Here is a 23324-nt window from a genome sequence, read left to right on the forward strand (position 1 = left end):
TGGTCAGGGTAAATGGATAAGGAGAGTAGTCAAAGAGATCAGAGAGGTAACAACGTAGGGGAGGGGTAGGGGGAACAGATAAAGGGCCATGTAGGTCACAGTAAGGAATATGAATATTAAAAGCCACTGGAGAGTTTGAAGTAGAAGAATAACATGATCTAGTTTATGCTATGTTGAGAATAAACTACAAGAGGACAATATCAGAAGCTGGAGAAATGTTAGGAGACCACTGCAGTAATGCAGGCAGGAGATGATATTAGGCGGGGCCTGGACCTGGGCCTCTGTGGTATGTGTGGGAGTGATGAAAAGTGAATAATTTCCAGACATCATCTGAAGCTAAGGCCAGCAGGATTTCCTTACAGTCTGGATATGGAGTGAGAGAAAAAGAAAGTAAGGAAATCCAAGGTTTTTGAGCCTAAATAACTTATAAAGGATGGAGTTGCCTTTAATAGAAAAGGGGAAAATTACAGGAACAGCTGGTTTGTGGTAGGGTAGTGGACATCTAACAGGAGGTCAGTTTTGAACACGTTAAGTTTGAGAAGTGTAACTGGACATCCAAGTGGAAAAATCAAGTAGGCAACTAGAGAGAAAGGTCTGCAGCTCAGAGACGAAGTTCAAGCTGGAGATATCAATTTGAGAGTCTTAGCACACAGATGGCATTCAATGCAATGAGGTTGGATGAGACCATCTAAGGAGCAAATCTAGATAGGAAAAAAGAACAGACTCCTGGTGTAGGCACTGGGTCGCTCCAACATGTAGAGGTCAGGGAGATCAGGAGAGACCAGCGAAACCAACTGGGAAGTTGCAGACAGACAGGACACTAGGCATGCATGTTTAACCTGAAAGCCATGTGAAAAAAATGTTTCAAGGAAAGCGTGATCAACTGTTAAATACTGGTGATAGGTTAAGTAAGATTAAGACTGAACTATGTCTATTAGATTCAGCAACGAGCAGGTCACTGGAGAGTTTAAGACAGGTAGTTTTGGTGGAGGTGAAGGTGAGTATCTTTGGAACTGGAGGAGAGAAACTGGGGATAGAGGGTCTAGACAAGTCTTTGGAGAAATAGGACAAGAGGTGAAAAGGAAAATGGGACCATGAAAGTGTATTTTTGGTTTTGTTTGAAGATGGGAGAAAAGTATGCTTATGTTGAAGAGAGTGATCCAGTAATAAAAGCAGAATTACTGGAGTGTATTTTAAGAGAGGGAAGAGATGGATTCTAGCACACAGGTGAAGGGAATAGTCTTGCCCTGTTCACCCAGTGTAACAGAAGTGAAGCTGAAGTTTTGGGAACAGGTGCAGGTAGGTGGCCTAATGTATTGGTAGGAACTTAGGAAGTTCTTTTCCAATTATTTCAATTTTCTTGGTAAAGTAGGAAACAAGGTTGTTAGCTATGAGGACAAATGAGGAGGAATAAGGAGAAAGAAGAAAACATGAAATAGTTGTCTAGGAGTCAATTAAATTATTCAAAAGGTTAAGACAATCATACACATTATCTGGCAGATAATTGATACCCCAAATTTTCTCCATATCATACACCAGTGGTATGTTCCAACATCAAGTTAGGTTTAGCTCCGATTCCTATGCCTTCTTCATCTGTGGTCGAATAACTGATGCTTGCATTCATAGCACTCAGGCACTATGATATTCTAAAACTTCAAAGAAGATCAAATGATATTCAGTACTTTGTATTTAGTGAGGCAGGAAGATATGTAACAATTTAGAAAGATTTACATAGGTTTGAGAAGAACTTCAGGATTCTAAAAAGCTAAATATATAAATATATAATTAAACAGCACACTCCATTTTCCCAGACAAGTGAAACTCTGTTAATACTGTGCTTACGGCAAGCATCAAGCCAGAATGACGTGACTCTTTACTCAACAAAAAGGCCATTCCCTTGTCACCTGACAGCACTGCTAAGATGGACTTCTGTATTTACCACTAACTGGACCAAGAAATACGAAAATACAAAAGATTCCCTAGTACCTTTTCATCCAAGTCTGAACTTTTTGTGTGTTCACTGACGTCTCCCAGTTTTTCATTTGAAGAAGTCTCATTAGTAACTTCACCTAAGGAAATGTTTGCACCTTTGGAATCATGTTTTATCTCACTTGCTGAAAAGAAATAATATTCAACTGTAGAAACTTTAAATGACAAAATAACCAAGTCATTTAAAGATTGTTCTAAAAATGAGTTAGAATTCAGAGACTCTTTTAAAGTCCAATGTGACAAATATGAAGCAGCATTTTCAGCAAATTATACATTTATTCCTCCCTCTCTATCAAAATAACTCCATTACATGGTATAAAAAGAATTGGCAGTAAGACAAAATTGAGACATAAAGATAAATTTAAGAATCTTTCTTGATCATGTCCAGCTATTTTTCAATACATTTTTAAAACTTGAAAGTTTTTGAAATTAACTTTCAAATTATTTCCTGTAAAGATTCAGTTATTTAAACTTAGGATTAGCTATTATTAAAAAAATATTTAAAAGGACTCAGATTTAAAATGTGGTAAAGCTTAAATATATATTTCAATTTAAAAAATGAGACTACAAAAATTGCTAAGGTCAATTATCTTTTGTAGATAAAGCCTAACAAAGTTATTTATTAAATAATCAACTGGAAAATTTCTCAAAATCTGATCTGCCAACCAGGCAAAACTGAGGAAAACTGACAAACTGTAAAACACGGTTGACAGACTCTAAACTGAAAAGCTTCCTATTTTAATGAATTCATTCTGACTATGCCTAAATAGAGGTATAAAAATACTTCAATATTACACATTCTGAAAATGTCAAATTTTACCTGCTGACAAGGAAGCGCAGATCTCTGACTTCATCGATTCAGGATCCAGTACAGGGAGTTGGCTATTAAAAAGCAAACAGAGCTTACACATTATAACATATTCTAGCAGAACTATCCACTCCCCTAAACATTACACAATACTAGCTTTAGCAGCTGGTGAACATCAGCTCAAGTCCTCCAAGGCCAGAGTACTATTCTGGGATAGCGCACCCAAGCAGATTCTGCATTTGGTTCTTTAATCACATTCGCCACAATTGTTAGGGAGTGCTGCCACTCAAACTTTGTTAGAGAGAACTGATGACATTATACCAAGCATTTAAAACATTTTAAAAGTATTACACCAATGCAAGATAATGTTTACCTCCTACTCTTAAGCATGTGTACGTATGTCTTACCGCCAATGTAAAAGGAAGAGTGTGAGAGCAGTTTGAGTCTCTTTTTGTAGTCTCTGAAGACAACCTAAGGTCTAAAGGTTAACAGCTGTGGAGATCAGAGTTAAACCAACCTGGGCTCAAATATTGTTCTGCCACTTATTATGTCAACCGTGGCAAAATTATTTAAATTCTTTGAGTCTAACCATATCTGTAAAATGAGAATACCACCTACCCACAAGGTTATTGTGAGGATTAAATAAGATAAAATGTTCTTAAAGCCAATGGCATAGGCTCAACAAATGAAAACTACAGCTATAGGAGCCACTCAGAAACAAATGGCCAAACACTATTCCATTTTTAAAAACTTGGACAAAAGTATATAAAAGTACACAGAATAAAATATAATAGGACTTCCCTGGTGGCACAGTGGTTAACAATCCGCCTGCCTGGACAAGAATAAAGATGCAGACATAGAGAATGGACTTGAGGACACAGGGAGGGGGAAGGGTAAGCTGGGACGAAGTGAGAGAGTGGCACTGACATATATACACTACCAAATGTAAAATAGCTAGCTAGTGGGAAGCAGCTGCATAGCAGAGGGATGTCAGCTCGGTGCTTTGTGACCACCTATAGGGGTGGGGTAGGGAGGGTGGGAGGGGAGGCGCAAGGGGGAGGGGATATGGGGATATATGTATACATATAGCTGATTCACTTTGTTATACCACAGAAACTAACACAACATTGTAAAGCAATTATACTCCAATAAAGATGTTAAAAAAAAAAGTAAATGCATTTATATAACTTTAAGTTTATAGACACTTGTATGAAAACCAATGGCTTTTTAAATGATATGATATTATACTTTGTGAGAGGGATTTTCCTTTCAAGTTTCAATGCTACCTCAATTATTCAGGACCTCAATTCTGCTTTTTTTAAAAATTTTCTCTGAAAATAGTATCGTCTTTGATTTTCTGCTTTGAACTACCTTATCATTAAAAAACAAAATTGTGTATATAACAGAAAAAAAAAAAAAAAGGAATCCGCCTGCCAATGCAGGGGACATGGGTTTGAGCCCTGGTCCGGGAAGATCCCACATGCCACGGAGCAACTGAGCCCGTGCACCACAACTACTGAGCCTGCGCTCTAGAGCCCGCGAGCCACAACTACTGAGCCCACGTGCCACAACTACTGAAGCCCGCGCGCCTAGAGGCCGTGCTCCGCAACAAGAGAAGCCACCGCAATGAGAAGCCCGCACACCACAACGAAGAGTAGCCCCCGCTCGCCGCAACTAGAGAAAAGCCCTTGCGCAGCAATGAAGACCCAACGCAGCCAAAAATAAATATAAAATAAATAAATTTTAAAAAAGAATGGGAAAATAAAATTACAAACAAGACACAAATATATACAAATCTCCTCCCCCAATTCATACCTCTGAACTCATGTCTACTAGAATATCTCCATTTCAGTATTTCAAAGGTCTCTCCAACTCAACATGTCTAAATTATTTATTTATTTATTTATTTATTTATTTATTTATTTATTTATGGCTGTGTTGGGTCCTTGTTTCTGTGCGAAGGCTTTCTCCAGTTGCGGCAAGCGGGGGCCACTCTTCATCGCGGTGCGCGGGCCTCTCACTATCGCAGCCTCTCTTGTTGCGGAGCACAGGCTCCAGACGCGCAGGCTCAGCAATTGTGGTTCACAGGCCCAGTCGCTCCGCGGCATGTGGGATCTTCCCAGACCAGGGCTCGAACCCATGTCCCCTGCATCGGCAGGCAGAGTCTCAACCATTGCACCACCAGGGAAGCCCCAACATGTCTAAATTTGACCTCATGACCAGCATCCCTCCCCAATCCTGCCTGTTTTCATCAGAGAATTGTAATGCCCTTCTTTGAAACAAGAGAAACCAGGTATCATCCTTAACTCCTACCTCTGACCTCGCCCCCATTTGATTAATCAATCTTCACTTCCTAAACCTGTCTCAAATCCACTCCCACTTCTGGTTGAAGTCACCACGTCCTTTGGTCTAATTATGACAATAGCTCCTTGCCAATTTATTCTCCACACCAGAGCTATCATGATTTTTAAAATGTAAATCTGATCAAATTCTCTACTTGAAGTAAAGTCCTTCAGTGAACCCCTATATGCTCTTAGGATAAAGTTCAAACTCACCATGAATTCTAGTTCATCTAGGATGATCTGTGTATGCCTCTTACCCTGGCATATTAATTATTAATACCTCCCCCCGCCCATTTCCCTCTCAAAATTTTTGCAATTCAGAAGATCAATTCTATGGTCATCCTATTTACAAAGCCCTGCACGACTGAGCTTTCTGCATATTCTGTAGCTTCATTTCTTGCCACCTGAACACTAAGCCATGGGATGTTATTTCTGTCTCTCAGTTGTAACATGCTCTTCCCTGCAGGCCTACCTATAGACTATTCCTTCCCTCTCAATTTTCTACTCACTTTTTTTCACCTATTGCCTAGTTCCTATTCATTCTTTAGTGTTCAACTTAAATGTTACTAGGGCGAGGAAGCCTTCAACACCTTGCACTTTTCCTACCATATTTTATTGTATTTGCTTAATCATTTGCAGCCCTTGATAGACTAAAAGCTCTGTGAGAACAAGGTCCATGTGCATCTAGTTGCTCACCATATAGTCAGCACCTAACATCCTCCTGGCCAGACACTAGGGAGATGCAAATGAAGATGCCTCTCTCCTGTCTACAAACTCCCAGCATAGGAGGAGGTGCACATGCAAGCAGACATAATATACTGAGACCTGTGCCAAGAGAACTACTGGAACAAATCCCTAGAATAATATCTCAGATGTGATTTAGAGGACAAATGAATGAAAAGAAAGGAACTTCTGGATAAAGAAACACTTGCAAAAGGATTCAGATAATGACATATTGTGGAAACAGTGAGCTGCCTGCTCTGCTTATCTTTTATTAGCCTCTCCCCACACTTTCCTCCCCACCGACCCCATAGCTGCCAAAGAGAGAATGGATGCAGATCCACCAAAGAGCCATAAAAAGCCATGCCAAGCAATTTAGACTCCATCCTCAGGTGGCTGAAAGCCACCGGAGCGCTGTAAGCAGTCACTGGCAGATCAATTTCTACTTCATAATATTACTGTGGAGGAGGATATACTAAGAGAGTTCAGGAAGATTAACCAGGAGCTAATTGCAATAACTTAGAAGAAATATGAATAAGATAGTAGCAGTGAGAATTGAGAGAAAGGAAAAACCATGAGAGATATTCAAGGTAATAGCATGAATAGGATTAACTGACTCAATAAATAGAGAAGAATTGAGGGCTGTTTCTAATTATAGTGAAAGTTACATTCACAAATAGGTACAGCCCAGACACACAGAAGGTTATTCCTTAAAAAAAAAAAAAAAAAACCCAAACCCAACAAAGTAAATAAGTATAGCAAGTGTACTGCTTTAATTTCAAAGTATTACAATAGTATTTTTAATACTGTTGGTATAGTTCATAAGAGTGAGAAACTTTTTACTATTAATAAGTAACTTACAAGGAAGGTAAAATTGCACATGCCACTCTTGTTAGAAGTAATTTAGTTTTGTTTTGAATTTGCAAGACACAAAGAGATACGAAAAACTTAAATTCATCTAGATTAGGAAAAATAAAATTGTAACCCCCATAAATACATTACAGCTTTGCATTAGTGGAGTAGAAAGGGGGAAAAATGAAGGGTAGAAGGAGGAAAGGAGAGAAACAGACTTGGGTGAGGCTACAGAATACAGGGAAGCAAAAGAGAAGATCTGAGCAAAAAGGAGAGGAGAATAAGAGAGGCTTCTGAAGAACTACATAGATTACATCAGGTTTATCCTCTAACAGAGCATTTTTCAAGGGGGTGATGAAATTTAATGGGTTCCAACCAGGATTTTTAAATAAAACAGAATAAAATACAAAATATGATACTAGACCACATGTAGTAAGGGAAATACTATTTTTATAAATCTATTGTCTTACATATTCAGAGGTAGGTACCAGACTGTAATGTAAAATGTATCTTTAGTACGGGTAACTGACAAACAGGTTTGAAGATGACAGCCCTAGAATAATTATTACCAGAAAAAGATTGAAAACTAAGAGAATGTTATTGCTCAAGAAAAATTCAGAAAAAATTCCCAAGAAAAATTCAGAATGTCCAAGAAAAATTCAGAATGTTATTGCTTCCTTTTGAGGTGCTAACTAGCTGAATGCAGTCAATGTTCACTTATTTACACATTCACATATTGTTTGTGAAAAGGACTACCATAAACTTACTGGGGCAATTATTCTGCACATAACAGTGGCCAAAACCAGAAATATTACAGTATCCAATTCACTGGGCCAGAGGTTCCCAAGCCTGATGCCAGGATGTGAGGTGCTCGGTCTCCTGATGTTACAAACAATAACTCCATCAAGTACAGTACCATTTATTTCAGCAAAAACAAAAAATGGTTTATGTGGTCCAAAAGAGAAAAAAGTAAAAATCAGAACGATACTTCTTCATACTGCACCACCTGCTACTTTAAAGAGAAGGATGAGGGCTTCCCTGGTGGCGCAGTGGTTGAGAATCCTCCTGCTAATGCATGGGACACAGGTTCAAGCCCTGGTCCAGGAAGATCCCACATGCCGTGGAGCAACTAAGCACGTGCACCACAACTACTGAAGCCCATGTGCTTAGAGCCCATGCTCCACAACAAGAGAAGCCACCGCAATGAGAAGCCCGCACACCGCAACGAAGAGTAGCCCCTGCTCGCCGCAAGTAGAGAAAGCCCGTGTGCAGCAACGTAGACCCAACGCAGCTATAAATAAATAAATGAATTAATTAATAAAAAAAATAAAGAGGAGGACAAGATGAGAGAGGAAAGGGGTCAAAAAGTAAATAATGTTCTGTGGCAGTCTACAGAATAATGGATTTGAAGCCATGTAAAGAACCAAAGTGCCACTCTTCCAGCATGCTGTTCTGGGGAGGGGAGATTGACTTAGAAGCAGGTTGCCCTGTGTCCAGATCTCAGCTCTGATACTTACTAGCTGTGTGTCCTTTGGAAAGTTAGTGACTTTGACTCACTTTTAAAGATAGGGTCAGTTTCAATCTCAGACTTGTTCTACTTAATGAAATAGCATAAGTAATGTATCTAGCACAGGGTAGACACTAAATGTCAGTTCTTACAATTAAGTGTACAATTGTGCATCATAGTTAGAGTGCCTCAGATATTCAGTGGAAAGGGAGAATGGAGGAAGATGAGCTTCTTGAAAAACAGGCCAAGGAGTCTAAATATATGAGGGAAAGAAAGAGAATGACCTTTACTTTTGCTGGAAACCATTTTTTGGTTTTGTTTTTGGTTTTTTTTTGGTCATTTGGTATTGTAAACCTGGTGACAGAGGCCAATCCCTTGGGGAACAAACTGATTCCCCAAGATTTTGAGAAAGTAAGTGGGGTGGATTTCTTGAGACAATATAGTTTACCCAGGATAGATCCATGCTAGGCATGGTCTAATGGGACTCAAATGCCTGAGCAAAAGTAATAGGCTTTTATTTTCTGCACAGTGGTGCTAGGTATTTCCCCCCCCAGAAGTTTATTATTTACCGGCTCTAGAATGTACAGTGGCTTTTCACGGATTGAAGTCCAAGTTGCAAAGGTGGTATAAATGATCCAAACTGATCACCAGCACCAATTCTATACCAAGTTCAAATTTTGATGCCTAATTTTCCAACCTTCTTAGGCTGGTATCACCCTACTTATCAAGTCTTATTTTTACTATTCTTAAACATCTATCTGCTTTAGAAAAAAAGGATTCACTGTCTCCATTTACATATATTCCAGTGCTTGAGAAACAGCCTACAACATAGTAGGAATTGAAATCTTAATTCTCTCCCCTCCCTCAATGTATGAGTGACTGGGTTTACAAAGGCAAATGAGACATGGACATTTCCCACCCTCAAGAAGTCCAACAGTTTATGTGAGCCATGGAATACAAGGTATGGTACACAAAAGTTAAATATCTGTCTCACACACACACAAAGAGAAAATGATGTTCCCATGGAAAAGTGTCTGAGATATCTACTCTAAACCAAGAACTTATTATAGAGGATAACACCAGAAACAAAAAGGAAAGAAAGAAAAATAGAGAATATACACAAGAGTATATATTCTTGTGCAACTGTATTTACATCAGTGGGTACCAAGATGAAAATTAGCCTGTATTCAGTAACAAAAAATATGTTCTCCTCTCAAGACTTCACTGAACTCATTAAATGTTGCATCTACAAAGAAAATAAAACAAGACTAATAACTGTGTTTACAATAAAATGGGCAAATAAAACATATTTTATCAAAATTATTAAGGTCTACTAGATTAGTGTATGTTTTGTTGGCTAAAGTTAAATTTTCTGATTCCTGTTGTGTAATCAGGCCTGTTCAAGGCTCTTAGGTGGCTGACTCAATCTGTTGAGTTCCTAACTATGTGAAGATTAAAAAAAGTAATCATGTTATTTGGTTTTTTGCTATTAAGTTGTATGAATTCCTTATGTATTTTGGATATTAATCCTTCATCAGATATATGATTTGCAAATACTTTCTCCCATTCCATAGGCTGCCTTTTCATTTTGTCTAGACAAATAGTGTATGATCTCACTTATATGTGGAATCTAAAAGAAAGAACTCATAGGAACAGAGATGAATGTGTCAGTTAACCTTATTAAGGTAATCATTTTGCAACATATACATATATCAAATCATCAAATTGTACACCCTAAACTTACATAAGTTATATATCAAATATGTCTCAAATATGTCAAATATGTCTCAATAAATTTGGAAATAAAGAGAAAAAAGAAAAGTAAAAAAAAAAAGAAGTCCAATAGTATTAGCAGGTGAGAGATGTAAATTATATCATCATGAAATCAGTGTCATAAGTGAGGTAACAAAAGGTGCTGTGGGAAAAGAGAATGGCTCCTACTTCTGTCTGAAGAAGTCATAATCTGCCCTGCACAACCATATTCATAGCTACCTTTACTTTTTGCCCACATTTTCTTCATTATTTTTCTACCTCTCCAAACTTTCTTCCTTCTTCCCCCTTGTTAATCTAAATCAATCCAACCGTTAAGGATCAGTACAAATTTTGGCTCTTCCAAGAGGCCCTTTCAACCCTCTTTTCTAAACTACTAGTGTTCTTGTACCTCAGTTTACATATTTTTGTTTCAAACACATTAGTCCCCACTTCCCCAGCGATATAGTAATTCCCGTGAATATTTGGCAGATTCTTAAAATCTCAATGATCCACTGTATAATATCACTGGACTGATATTTTAGCATATGTGATTGAACATAATCCTATATTCTAGTACAGATTAACTGTAGAGCACTGACTATTACAGACATTCTCAGATCTCTAACTATACTTACAGGCTAATTCAAAAGTTTTACCTATTTCACCCACTATATATGTCTAAGCTCATCAGTTCAAGTCTTAGGGAATTAGTTCTAATATGCTTCTAATGCTTTGGATTTTAATATGGACTTCCCCCACGGTGGAGATTGACAATGAACAAGTATTCTAACATAACTTAAATACCTTACAAATTAACTCATGTTTGTCTACCTGTTTTACCAATAAGAGGTAGTCCAGAGCTTCTGACAATTTCTGGGCATAGCCCTCCCATCTTCAATTTCTATTTCTGTAAAACAGAAACTCATTCTAACAGGTTTCAACCTCTCAGTGTCGCAGAGTGAGGAAACAGTAATATACTAATTAGCAACTGATTGGTAAAAGGGAGAGAGCTGACATTAGAAATTATATTTTAAGCTTCATCTAGTTCTAGAACCATTAACAATTTTCTGTATAACTATTAGCAGACCCTCTGGTGATCATGCGTCCAGTTTTCCCTGTTAAGGTTTATCCTAGCACTGTGGATGACTGTAAAACTGGTATTTCCAGCGCAGAAAAATGAAAATATTAAAATAACTACTGAGGAAATTTTAAAGTTTATTTAAAAACCAAAACTTCAGAAGCAGAGATGAAAGAAAAAGAAGAGCTAAAACAAGTATAATTGGTGCTCCTGCCATAAAAGGAAATGAAGTTACAATAATAGAAAAATTATCTGAAGTAAATTTGATACTTGGTTTGTCTTTTATATCAGGAAAGCAAATGCTGCTGTCTGAAGTTAGAACACAATTTTTAAAAGTCATGATAACAAAACTCAAACTTTTAAATAATCTTTCTTATTAACTTGGAAGAGACTTTTAAGAACTAATTTCTTGTTGTAAAGAAGTATATTGATTCAGCAGTTCCTTTAGTTTCACTTCAGTCCCTCCTTCCCCAAGTTAAACGTAAGTAAAATTAAATGTTTTTTACTAAAAAGTGGCATGATCCAACTTTTCTGAAATTATATCCACATATATGCCTAGATAGGCATACAAATTTTGAGTAATTAATTTGTTATTTTGGGTGGTGAGATTCCCTCCCTCTTACGCTTTTAATATAATGAACACGTATCATTTTTATAAAATCAGCCATTATCCTAAGAAAGAAAAAAAAAAGTATAAAAAACAAACTTTATGCCCAGTTTACAACATTTCTACCTTCAACTGCAGTTCATTGTCAACATCTTGTTAGCTAACAGAGATGTTTGCCTTTGAATGTAGGTTTTGCTCTAATTTCTCTTTGTGATCCTCAAAGGAAGCATGGTATAACAAGAGTTAAAAGCACCTTTAATTAACTACCTTTTATTGAGCTCTTACTGTTCACCCAGTATTACACCAAAACCTTTCCCATCCCTTCATTGATTAATCCTCACGACCTTGAGAGGCAAGTACCTTCCCTTTTTACAGATAAGGTAAAATATCAATAATTTGCCTACAAGGTGACAGAGCTATTAGGGAAAGGAAAAGATTCAAAAACCTAGGTCAGACTATAAAGGTTAAGTTCTTGACCACTCATTTTAAACTAAGATAGTTCAAATCCAGATTCCGTTACTAGCAGTGTGAATTTGGGCAACTGACAACTTGTCATCTTCATTTTTTCCACCTCAAAATGGGCAGATTACCATCCTCATTATGGACGATTTTAAAAAATAACAGATAAAGCTCTTGGTCCTTCCTTTGGGATACAGAAAGTACTCTATTTGGTGATAAGTTACAAGTTCTTGTCACACTAGGAACATCAAGAAGAATGTAATATCACAAAAGTAACTAAAATTTATGAATACTAGACAAATTTAAGTCATGTACTATTGAATCTTAGTGGAAAGTGTTCATGTTTCGAGTCTGTTCACAGAACACTCCAATATTCAAGTACTGTAACATACAAATATAAATTAGAGCTTAAAGAATTATAAAAATTTAGTAAAATATGACATAATAGTAAATAAAATTTAGGCCAATCAGATAGGTCAAGTTCCCGAATAAGAAGGTTATTACTTGGCTCCATTTAAAGTTGATTCAGGCAAACTCACTCTCTTTGGGGGCTAAGTCATCATTTAAAACCACCACCTTAGATGGATCTAGAGACTGTCATACAGAGTGAAGTCAGAAAGAGAAAAATAAATATCGTATATTAACGCATATATGTGGAACCTAGAAAAATGGTACAGATGAACCGGTTTGCAGGGCAGAAACAGAGACACAGATGTAGAGAACAAATGTATGGACACCAAGGGGGGAAAGTGGTGGTGGTGGGGTGGTGGTGGTGTGATGAATTGAGTGATTGGGATTGACATGTATACACTAATATGTATAAAATGGATAACTAATAAGAACCTGCTGTATAAATAAATAAATAAAATTCTAAAATTCAAAAAAAAATAAATAAAAATTCTACTATTTATGGCAAAAAAAAAAAAGAATCTCCTTTACTTGCTTTTAACCAAGATGCCTATTCTATCCTTGCTGATATTAAAGCAACATTTACTCAAAAAAAAATAAAATAAATTAAAAAAAATAAAACCATCACCTTAAAAGTAAAACCATGAAAAATATTTTGTGCTTTTCTCCTCTGAATATTAGTTTCACTTTTGATTCGACTTTCAAGTTCTAATTCAAATAAACTTTTCCAAGGCTTCTCTGGTCACTGAAAAATGGATTTTTTATCTAACAAGGAAGCCAGTGAAAATGGGTTAAAATACATAGCACTGTTCTTAATACGTAACTTGGCTGAAATAAAAGCATAGCTGTATATTTACAATTATTAAAAAACATATGAAAATAAATTTGACTTTTGAAAGAAGCAATCTCAGTAATTTAAAAAGCCACTTTATAAACCACCATTTAAAATTCTGAACAGCTAATCTGCTCCATTATAATTTCAAATATATATAATTGTTTTATTTTGAGTCTAAGTTTCAGCATTAATGACATTTCCAGGTCTCAGCAATTATACACTATATTACATTTAATAAATAACTGGGTTAAAAAAATAATGGAGCGTCAATGGTCACTGAATAAATCAGTGACACCTAAGAGCAGAAAGTGCTTTTGAAACCTGCAACAATAATCTGTACCAAAAGGCATACTTGAACATGCATACCTCAAGTCATCACTTGGTTCTTTTTTTTCTGGAAGTTCCATGTGCTTGGAGTCTGTTGACTGGTGCTCTTCGGCAACACTGGGCTCCTGGCTTATCATGGGAACCTCAGAAGTAAAAGACAGCTCCCCTTCATTGGAGACTCCAAAGAGGTCTGGGTCATCTTGAATTACATCAATTAAGAGGACATCATCTTCATATGCTTTAAGAATATCTGGAAACCCCACTTCAACTTCTGAAAAGTTCTTAGTCATTTTTCTACCACTAACTTCAAAGGAAACTGCTTTGAATGTTTCTTGTTCACTAGAGCAGAAGGCAGGACTTTTCTTTATACACCCAGGATCACAAGAAATAGTATTATTTTCAACTGTGAAAGAAACAGCTTCCTTATTAGAAACAATATTGCCTGGTTCAGAGATGTGGTTAGATGGTTTATTACCATTACCTTGCTTTAAAAAGCTTGGAGAAATAATACAGGAATTCTTACGGCAGTATGAGTCAGAACCAGCTTGCACTGGAATTACACTATTTTGTATGCTCAAAGATTGAGGTCCTGAAGTTACTGTGGTGACATTTTCTTTAGTCCTATTCTGCCTTACCTCTGCTCCAGATAAACTGTCAAGAAGTTCTAGGGGACTATATACTTCTCTCTCTGATGACTTGGCATTTATTTCTTTTCTTTTTTCTGTTTTGTTCTTAAGTAAGGGAATTTTAAAATTAGTCAGCCGTCCTGTGTTCAACATCTTAATGAAGTCTGGAACAACCAGGGTTTGCTTAGCAATGCATGCTTTTCGATGAATAGTTTTGCCTGTAGAGCTATTTGCTTCCTGGCCATCCTGGGAAGCCACTGTCAAATTCAGTTTTGTTAAATTCCCTCTATCTTTTTTTTTACTTCCTGTTAAGTTTTGAGTCACATTAGTTAATGGAGTATCTTCAGTAGTATTAGAAACTACCTCTGACGCACTTCTGCTTAGTTTCTCTGACTTCATTTTTTTATTATCATTGATGATAGGTTCCTTTATAATCATTAAAGTAGGTTCCACTGTAGAGACTGAAGATAAACAATTTAAATTAGAATCCAATTTCTCTCTACTTGAAGATTCACTGCTTGTTTCTGTTAGAGAACTTTGTAGCATCAATTTGGAGTCAGTTAAGTGAGTTTGATTTGTTTGGTGTTTAAGAAAATCATCTTGCCTAAAACTTTCCTGAGACCCAGGAAGAAAGTTATTTGACTGTGGCAAGGAAGTCTTTTTCCAACACTGGGCAGATATTCTAGCACATGAATAACAAGGCCAGGTTCTTTTGCCAGTCATTGGTATTGTTCTGTGACAGCTAAATTTAGATTCTTCAGCTTCATTCTTCGAGTCTTCCCTCGAAGCTGTCTTTTCAACAGGATGGCAATCGCTAGGTGACTTCACTATTGAGTTTTTCATCCACTTAAAATACTCCTCTGGATCCATGCTCTTACATCCTAAAGGCTCTGAAGCATTCTTTTTTTCTTCTTTTGAAAGTGGCTCAAGAGTTTTCTGAAACATAGGATTTACATGGTGTTCATGACTTGTTTTTTTCCCTGTTTCTGGAAGACTTAATAAATGATCCACTGGTGACAGCGTGTTATTGTTTACTTTTCTCAAAACTTTTAAAGGACTTTTTTTAGCCACTAAAGTCTCTGTTTCTTTACCTTCAGCACCTGTTTTGTTTTCTTGTAACACCAGCTCAGATTTGTTATACACATTAGAGAATTTCATCTTAATAACCATTTCATCTCCTTTTTCAGACACCTTCATCCTTTTTCTGGGTTTTCTCCCAACACTGCTCTCCTCTAATGAATGTTTATTTTTTTCACTTTGAAGGCAGGAAAGCAAGCCCTTATTTTTACTTTGGTATGAATCATTTTCTTCAAGTAATAACTGATTTACTCCCATTAAGTTTTCTTCAGTTTGTAAAAGTTGAGGAATATTATTTCTGTCACTCTTATCTGCAAGACTCCTAGGGCTTTCTTTCTTTAACTCTGAGGAATTTTCTGGTACATGCATACATCCACCATCAGGTTTATATGCAAGGTTATTTTCATCATTACAAGCCTTGGAGTGGGGGAAACAACTGCAATCATGTAATTTTAAAATGGAATTATTTTCTACTCCAGGTGACAAGCTGTTACAAGAATATTTTGGAGTATTCTTGTACAGTTCATCTTGGAATTCAACCTTACTATTTTGTGTAGCCTTATTTTCAGTTATTTTGAGAGATGGGCGTTCTAAGCTTTTAAATTTTTTAATTCGAATTCTTCTTTTAATACCTTTTACCAAACCTTCCTTACCCAAAGACTGCAAGAAAGCCATACTTTGAAATTCACTGCATTCCACTGTTTGGAAAGATTCCGAACTGGTTAATGATTCCGTTCTTACCAGGTCAATCCCTGGCTGTGGATCATCACTTGAGGCTTCAGTAACTTTTCTTTTTTCCTTGGCTGATCAAAACAACAAAACATACCAGAAAAGGTTTTATATTGAGAAGGAAAAAGCAATACCACTTAAAATAAAAAAAAAATTGTGAAGCCATCCATTTTTATTTCCCTGAATAGCTGTATGGAAACATACGTTTGTTTTTAAATCAAAGACCTAATTTCTATTAAGGTCCTGTATAAACCTGTATAAATTCTAAGGCAGCTGAATAACCTCTAGCATCATCATTTCATACAAGCCAAAGCGAATCACTAGTAGGAATTCCTTTTACAGAACTTCTGAGCAAGGGATCCTAACAGGACAAACACGTTTTAAGCGAATTCCTGTTTTTTTCTCTCCGGGTCAACCGTGTGCATCAGTAAAGCCCATGTAGATTCGAGTGAAACGCTAGTGGTAAAACACGGGTGGAGGAGAAGGGGTGCAAAGGCTGGAAAGGGAGTGACCTCTGCGTGCTTCCTTACTGTGTCTTCCCGATTGCAAGGGGAGCTCCGCCTCCTTCGCCGCTTCTAAGCCCGGCCGGTCCGAAGGGTCTGAAGAGCCCACCTGGCCCCCCGGCCCCTCCACTCGCCGCCTCGCTGAGGCCTTCCCAGCCCCGAACGCCTCACCCGACGTGTCACTTTCCACCTCTTCTCTCCCAGACACCCGGGCCACCATCCTCCTCTTTTGCCTGCTCTCCTTGCGCCCCCGGGCCTCAGGGCCACAGCCTCCCGCCTTGCCTGGTCCAGGCCGCCTGCCTCTCTTCCTCGGGCCTCGCGCGTCGCCTTCACGCCCCGGGGCCGTCGCGGGCCCCGAGGTCCGCGACCGCAGCATCTGCCCCGGGCCGCCCATCTGCCCACCGAGGCCCGCCACGCCCGCTCGCAGGAGCCCACCGGCCTCGCAAAAGCTGCTCCGGCCGCCAGGCACCCGCGGCCCTCAGCCCCGCCCCGCCCCTACCCGCCGCGCCCAGCCGCCAAGACCCGGCGACCGGAAGCGGAAGTGGGGTCCGCGATGCCTGGCTGGGGCAAGCGCGGCAAGGCCCAACGGGCGGGAGGACCTCGAGCCTTTGCAGCCAGCCTCTCCGCGGTTCGTTGCGGGGCGTGGGGGTGGAGCCTTCCAGTAGGCCGGACTCTCCCCCCGGCCACCTTTCGCGCCTGGATGCTGGCAAAAACCGAGTGGCTTCTAACTCCGCCCCAAATCTCTTGGGGGGTCCCTTTCCATATGCCTTCCTGACATCCTATATGCACCTCAAACTTCAGTTGTGCAAAACTGACCTTATCTTTCCTCACGGGCTTGCTCCTCTTGTGTTGGTGGATGCGTCACCATCTACCCAGTTGTCTAAGTCAGAAACCTAGAAACCATCAGAGATACCCTACTTTCCACTTCATCCCTCGCATCCACGTTCATTAGGTCCGCTTGATTTGACTTTCTCTGTTTGTCAGCCACTCGCCTTGGCTCTGGCTTACAGACTCTGACCTACTGCATCAACCTCCTAGATTTTATTCGTGCCTCCATTCTTGTGCCTTTTCAGTCAGCTTCCACCTGCCGCCAGCCATGCCCTTCCAATGAAAGGATATCTTGGCCTTTCCCAGCTTGACCTTTCATGAACCTCCTTTGCTCAAAGACTGAAACTAACAGAAAGTCCAAACTATTTTAATTTTATTTATTTATTTATTTTTGGACGTGTTGGGTCTTCGTTTCTGTGCGAGGGCTTTCTCTAGTTGTGGCAAGCGGGGGCCGCTCTTCATCGCGGTGCGCGGGCCTCTCACTATCGCGGCCTCTCTTGTTGCGGAGCACAGGCTCCAGACGCGCAGGCTCAGCAGTTGTGGCTCACGGGCCCTGTTGCTCCGTGGCATGTGGGATCTTCCCAGACCAGGGCTCGAACCCGTGTCCCCTGCATTAGAAGGTAGATTCTCAACCACTGCGCCACCAGGGAAGCCCCCAAACTCTTTATTGTGGTATTTGTGGCTCTTTCTGATATGGCCCCTGAATAGTTGATTCTCTTACTGCCACCGTAGGGGAGAAGGTGTGCTTCAGTGGAAATCTATGCACAGGAGTCATCCTTCTGCATTATCTGATTCTGATTCTATGGGAGATATTTTACAACTATATAAGTTGTAAATGAGTGGTAGCATTGCAAAATAATGGTCTATAGATACACAAATTCTCTCCTACAGAAGTTCAGAGGACTTCCCCCTCCTTGTGGAAGAAGCCAGTTTTGCCTCCGCTTGCACATTCATTTCAATATTCCTGGTCTATAAACGTGTCTGTTCTTTGGACTCACCCTTTGAGTGGCGATTATAAAATCCGCCTGATGGGAGAAACAAAATCTTTAACGTGTTCATTTTTACATCTATATGACAGTCATGATTTTGAAACTGAGCAGGACCCTGCGGGGCCCTCCTGCTTACAAAAGGCTTTCTGTGTCCCCATTTCTTGTTTATAGGCTTCCCCTGAGTTCCAAAAGGGCAGATTCAGACAGTTACTAATTAGGGAAGTGAGGGAATGTAGAAGCAATGTAGAAGAAAAGGGAAAACAGTAGTGCAAGAAACAATAGTGCATCGATAAAGCAGAGTCTTAATTCCTCCTCAAGGGATATACAGAACAATCTGATACATATCTTTGAGTTCTACAGGAACTAAGTAGCCCACCCAGGTGGAGGATGGTAACTTCAGACTGAGCAAAAGCACATAGAACCCAGACTAGTTTGAACCAGAAGACTGATGATTAAGATTCCTGGAACACCACTCTGTTACTTCGCCACCAACCGATCAGAAGAAAGTCATGCATCCTGCAGTCCTCACCCCTAAATGTTGCTTTTAAAAATTCTTCCATGAAGACCATCAGAAAGTTTGGCTCTTTTTTTAGCATAAGCTGCCTGTACTCCTTGCTTGGTGCCCTGCAAATAAATGCTGTACTTTCCTTCACTAAAACATGGTGTCAGTAAATTGGCTTTGCTGTGCTGTGGGTGAGCAGACTCAAGTTCAGTAACAATTTTAATTGGGGGGGTGCTATCTTTTAACAGCACACATACCCTTGCCTGCCTGCACTTAAACCACATTGGACTACTACTGAAGTTCCCTAGATTCCATATGATCCATCATGCTGATAGAGATAGAGTAGGATAGTTACACAGGTAGCTTTAGAAATCCCACTAGGGGATTATAGATAGAGAAGGAACTTTGGGAGACCATTGTAAGTTAATGACCACTCAAGAAAGTAATCAGAACGTTGTGAAACAAGACAGACCTGCTTAACAATGAAACCATGCAATAAAAGTGTTGCAGGAAGGGGGACCCCTGCCAGGCCCCGAGAGTGGGCTCCTGTCTAACACTTGGAAATGAGTTGTCTGAAGAGACACACGTGCTGACAAAGCAAGAGACTTTATTGGGAAGGGGTGCCCAGGTGGAGAGCAGAAAGGTAAGGGAACTCAGGAGAACTGCTCTGCCACGTGGCTCACAGTCTCAGGTTTTATGGTGATGGAATTAGTTTCTGGGTTGTTTCTGGCCAATCATTCTGACTCAGGGTCCTTTCTGGTGGTGGGCACATCGCTCAGCCAAGATGGATTCCAGCGAGGAGGATTTTGGGAGGTTGGTAGGACATGTGGACTGGAGTCTCCTCTCTCCTTTTGACCTTTCCCATATTCTTCCGGTTGGTGGTGGCTTGTTAGTTATGTGTTCCTTACCAGGATCTCCTGTCCTAAAATAACTCATGCAAATTGTTAGTCTTTGCCTGGCCAGGGTGGGCAGTTTCAGTCAGTGTTTCCCCTAGCAAAAGCACGGGATATGCCCCAGGCCATTAAGTGAAAAAATGAGACCGGCATCCTGCTGGTCGAGGTCAGCAAGATAATGATCCTTAGGACATGCACCTCTGCACGTACCAAGGACAGGAATAGAGGGGAAAGGTGACATTCTGAAGTAGAAGACCCTCATTATACTGAAACCTGAGATGATTTAACATATTTTACTGTATGTTACCACTCTTATGCTGATTTGAATAGCCCCATGACATGAAGGAGGAGCTAATGATGTAAGCCTGCTGTCTACTCAAAGAATGAGGAAGAAGGTGGTCTTCTCCCCCTCCCCACTTTTCCTTGGATTATAAAAATGTAGCCCACTTAGTTATCAGGGCAGAGCTCTCTTGCCTGCCCGCTTGTATCCTTCACAAGCATCCTATACTAATCCATCCTATACTAATAAATCCACAAGCATCCTATACTAATAAATCCACTTCTTACCACTTTGTTCCTCACTGAATTCCTTCTGTGCTGAGACATAAAGAACCTGAGCTTCATTAAGTCCTGAGATGAATTGTTCAATGCCTGTGTTTTGCTGAAAGCCTTACTTTTGGTTTCAAGGTTCATAGGATTAGCTGGCAAAATAACCACTCTACACTCAGTTAAACAAGAATTTAGAGAGAGTTTATTGAGTTAACAAATTACAGTATACTAATTAAGAAAAGAATAGTATAATTAACTAAGAGAGAATAGTAAAGACAGAGGTTTATACATCTCCAAATTGGGGAAGCACCTACATCCAGATCCAAGCAACGCTGGGAAGCCCCTTGAACAGCAATCTGGAGTCCCAGTTGGGAAGGTCCTGGTGGTGCGTCCACCCCACGGGTAAGACTTCAGTTTGCCACTCGAAGGAGCACAGCTTTTAGCACCAGGCCGCAGGATGATAACAATCAGCCTATGTGCAAATTTGCAGCTCTGGTAAGTTTTGGAATGTTCTGGATCCCGGGGGCTGGCCAGACCCTCAAGGTGCAAGAAGTCCCATGACTGACTCTATCTTATCTATTGGTTTAAGATGTGTGCTGGTGCCACCCCTGCTGGCCTGGGTGTAGCTCAGCAGTTTGGCATGCAGCCAGCTTTAGTATCATCGTCTGGTCAGTGAGAGGCCTGGTGCTGCCTCTGAAGCCTGAACAAGGCTACTTTACTAGCTTCCCCAACAGCCTGCCTCTCTACATGCTGGTCCTGGAAATTCTTCCTTTGCTTGTCTGCTTGGTGAAGTACATTTTCCCCTCCAAGATTCAGTGCAAGGATCACCCCTCAAGGAAGCTACCCGCCTAACTTTCTCCTTACACTTGGAGGGGTCAGGTGCTTCTGCCTGCAAACTCGTCACTTTCAACTGTTTACTTGTATGTCCCTCTCAGGGCAGGTACCTTATTTTTTTTCTTCTTTTCTTATGGCTGTGTTGGGTCTTCGTTGTTATGCCCAGGCTTTCTCTAGTTGTAGGCAGCGGGGGCTACTCTTCGTTGCGGTGCGCGGCCTTCTCATTGCGGTAGCTTCTTTTGTTGTGGAGCACAGGCTCTAGGTGCGTGGGCTTCAGTAATTGTGGCACGCAGGCTCAGTAGTTGTGGCTCGCAGGCTCTAAAGCACAGGCTCAGTAGTTGCAGTGCAGGGGCTTAGTTGTTCCGCAGCATGTGGGATCTTCCTGGACCAGGGATTGAACCCACCACCAAGAGTTCAGCTTCCTTGGTCCCCTGCATTGGCAGGCGGATTCTTAACCACTGCGCCGCCAGGGAAATTCTGGTACCTTCTTTTAATCTTTGCATTTTGTGTGTTTAAAGAGGAAGTTGGTGATTTTGAACACAATGTGTGTTATGCATTCAAGGATGGTAGGTATGGTGCAGAGAGTGTGAGTACTGTGGCAGTTTGGTTGAGTGGAATATCCTGAGGAGCTTCTAGAAAATAGAACTTAGGTAAAGGAGGTGTAAAAGATCTAGGAACTTTGTTTCTTTCTGCTTGCGAATACCTCCAGTAAAAGGGAAGACAGTTTAAGAATAACAGAATTTAGAAAAAGTTATTTTAGGGATTTCAGGCTACATGCTCATTCCAAGTTCACTTTGTGCCTCAGTTTCCTCATCTGTAAAATGAAATAAGAGCACCTCCTGAAGGAAACCAGAATATGTCATCCCAAGCTATGCCTCTTCGACATAAACATTTTCTTGAGCTGAAGGCAATTAAGCAGCAGGAAATGCAGGAAAAACTCTCTACCCTCCCTCAATTCTGTGTGGAGGCAAGATATAAATTCTCCTTTACTGGAGATGACTCTAGACTCTTATAAGCTTGGAGATGGCACTAGAGGAATCTGCAAATAAAACTTACTCTATTAGTTTCCTCCCATATGTTTACCTTCTTGCCATTTGCCACCCTTAGACACCTAAAACTGCTTTCCTTTGTCCTGTAATTTCTATACAAGTTTATTGTTCCTTGTTGAAGATGCTATAGAAGGTGGAGTTCTAAGGAGTTCTCGTGAGAATTAAATGTGCTAATATTTGTAAAGCTCTTCTAACAATGCCTAGCAGATTGTAAACAATAACTAGATTTGTTAAATAAAAACCTCTATATTGAAAGATAAATCCTATATAATTCTGACATTTACTACCTTCAAAATAAACATTGTTACTAAGATCTTGGTAAAATAAAAATAAAAATTCAGGAGTCCAGCTTCCTTGGTCTTAATAAAAACAGATGGTCTTAAGGTCGGCTATAGGCCCAGGAATTTAAAGACTTAAGCCTGTAACTGTTGAGCAATGCATAAAAGAGAAATGGGAAAGCTTAGTAGCATAGGAAATTGCAAAATCAAGCTCCCTGAGTGTTCTGAATAAGAAAATTATAATCTTTATTACAGTTTTAAAATTCCTCATACCAAACTGCTTTCACTGAAAACTTGAGGAGATTAGGAGTGTTTATACAAGTTTTCTTCTGTGAAATGATTATCATAATCCTACTATTGTACTTGGCAGTGTCTGGAAAGGGCAGGCACAGTTGTTTATCAGAAAAGACTCAATCTTCCTGGTGGCAGATCTCATACACTTGGGAGTCCAGAATACGGAGCAGAATATTTACCCATATCTATTGGACTTCATCTCAGTCCACTCAGAGTCAGCCCTTTGGGAGTCCCTTCTCTTCTAGTTCCCCTCCCTCCCTTTTAATTTTCTACCCCTTTCCCCTTGTCCCTGGATCCTGATCGACACTACTGCTTAGCCCTTGAAGTCAGCTTCAGGATCACTGCTTCAACCATGTCCCTTGTGCATGGCAGGTCCTAGCTCTATGCTGGAAAGATGACAGCAGAGCCACATTCTCTGCATTCTACAGCTATATGTTGTAGATGATTCATGCACACGACTGGCTACACAATTTGTGAGGCTTAGTACAA

General features: G+C 39.8%; 1 protein-coding gene and 1 long non-coding RNA gene across 2 annotated transcripts in view; one reads left to right on the top strand and one right to left on the bottom strand.

Annotated features, from left to right (window-relative positions):
• The window catches only part of TOPAZ1 (testis and ovary specific TOPAZ 1), a 57643-nt gene extending 55572 nt beyond the window's left edge, over positions 1-2071 (bottom strand). Inside the window, exon 1 of the mRNA XM_082412716.1 lies at positions 1987-2071. The gene's annotated coding sequence lies outside the window, so the exon portion shown is untranslated. The remainder of the gene's footprint in view (positions 1-1986) is intronic.
• Positions 1-23324, top strand: part of LOC309637819 — a 253175-nt gene that overhangs the window by 67095 nt on the left and 162756 nt on the right. The window lies entirely within an intron of this gene.

This window comes from Balaenoptera physalus (genome assembly GCF_965194825.1).
Source record: "Balaenoptera physalus genome assembly, chromosome: 11".
NCBI classification, from domain to species: domain Eukaryota; kingdom Metazoa; phylum Chordata; class Mammalia; order Artiodactyla; family Balaenopteridae; genus Balaenoptera; species Balaenoptera physalus.